The sequence below is a fragment of the Hippopotamus amphibius genome, chromosome X (genome assembly GCF_030028045.1).
Source record: "Hippopotamus amphibius kiboko isolate mHipAmp2 chromosome X, mHipAmp2.hap2, whole genome shotgun sequence".
In the NCBI taxonomy this organism is placed as follows: domain Eukaryota; kingdom Metazoa; phylum Chordata; class Mammalia; order Artiodactyla; family Hippopotamidae; genus Hippopotamus; species Hippopotamus amphibius.
The window spans coordinates 94214475-94216365 of NC_080203.1; the positions used below are offsets into that span (position 1 = coordinate 94214475).

The 1891-nt window shown below is 42.5% G+C and overlaps 1 pseudogene; it reads right to left on the reverse strand.

The window, feature by feature from the left end:
• Nucleotides 1-300: 300 nt before the first annotated feature.
• On the reverse strand, nt 301-712 carry LOC130842380 (60S ribosomal protein L27a-like; annotated as a pseudogene).
• Between the last annotated feature and the right edge of the window lie 1179 nt (nt 713-1891).

Here is a 1891-nt window from a genome sequence, read left to right on the forward strand (position 1 = left end):
AGACAAACCACAAATACATAAATACAGGTTGCAATAAATGCAATAAAGGGAATGAACAGAGTATAAATTTAGAGGGTACTGTCTAGAGGACAAGGCTGCTACTTATATAAGGTGCTCAAGGGAGCAGCTGATTCTAAATAAGTATAGCATGTGCAAATCCACTGAGGAAAGAAGGATGCATGTTGAATTTTCAACATCAATATTTCATAACCCTTAACTTTCCTTTTCCATTGTTTATCTCTTGGTCTTTTTTTTTTAAAAGCACTTTTTAACATTTATTGAATCTCCCACCATGTGGCTTCAAGCGACCAGGACACAAGCCACACCCACACCCTTAATCTTCTCCTTGGCTCTTTGCTGAAGCATTTGGCCTGGCAGGCTGCTTTGGGAGCTTTCCCTTCCCCAGAACTTTGTAGTAACCTTATCGCACCACATCAACGATAGGAGCAGCTCCAGTCTTGTTTACCACTGACCAAGGTCCACAATTTATCAAGGTTGACAGTTGGGCAGAATCTCTGGTTCCTCTTTGGTAATGCCTCATACTAACTTTCTCAAAGTATCCTGGGTGATATTTGTCAAAGCTGATCCTGTGGTGATGCATGCCACCAGCATGACCGTGGTCTCCCCAGTGTTTCCAGTGTTTCCTGGTTCGGCTGTGGCCATGGCTCAAGTGGTCTGTAATTTTCCGGGTCTTCCTTAGTCTGGATGGCATGTCGGCAGTCTAGACAAAAGAGCTCTTGGTCTTTTTGGATTCTCATACTTGAAAGACTACTTCAAAATTATCTTTCAGATTACTAATTCTGTCTTCAGTTATGTCCATTCTATCTATTCAGCCCTGTGTCTGCTGATTGTTCTTTTCATAGCAGCCTTTTTTTGCTTTAAGACTATACTTTTGGGAACTCCCTGGCGATCCAGTGGCTGGGAACCCCTTTCACTGCTGGGGCCGGGGTTCAATCCCTGGTTGGAAAATTAAGATCCTGCAAACCCCAAGGTGTGGCAAAGAAAAAAAAACTAAATTATTTATTTATTTATTTATTTATTTGGCTGTGCTGGGTCAGGATCTTTGTTGAGGCATGTGGGATCTTTTGTTGGAGTGTCCGGGCTCTTTATTGCAGTACGTGGGGCTCCTTTCTAGTTGTGGCTCACAGGCTCCAGAGCACGTGGGCTCTGTAGTTTGTGTCACACAGTCTCTCTAGTTGAGGCATGTGAGCTCACTAGTTGTGGCACACAGGCTTAGTTGCCCTGCAGCATATGGAATCTTAGTTCCCCAACCAGGGATCAAACCTGTGTCTGCTGCATTGGAAGGTGGATTCTTTACCACTGGACCACCAAGGAAGTCCCTTTTTTAATTTTATTTTTTAAATATTTATTTATTTGGCTGCACCGGGTCTTAGTTGTGGCACGTGGGATCTTCGTTGTGGCATGCGAAATCTTCAGTTGTGGCATGTGGGATCTAGTTCCCTGACCAGGGATTGAACCCACCGAGTCTTAGACACTGGACCACCAGAGAAGTCCCAAGACTGTACTTTTTTAGAGCAGCTTTAGCTTCACAGCAAAATTGAAAGATATAGAGATTTTCCAATGTGCCTTGCCCCCACACATGGCCCATTCTTATTTTACGCGTGTAGTATCATCAATATTTAAGAAGTTTCCATACTCCTTGGATTACTTTTGTTTCCTCTCATTTTTTTCTGTTCCATTTGTTTTTAGTCCTTCTGTTTTATAACTTTCGTTATTCTTAAATTAACTCAATGCTCTATACATACTTATTAACCCCTACTATACTCCAGGCGTGGGGATGCAATGGTGAAGAGATTGAAGACTCTGTCCCCGTGAAACATGCACTGTAGTTGGGGAGACAGTATATAAAGCATTATAGAGGTAATATGAT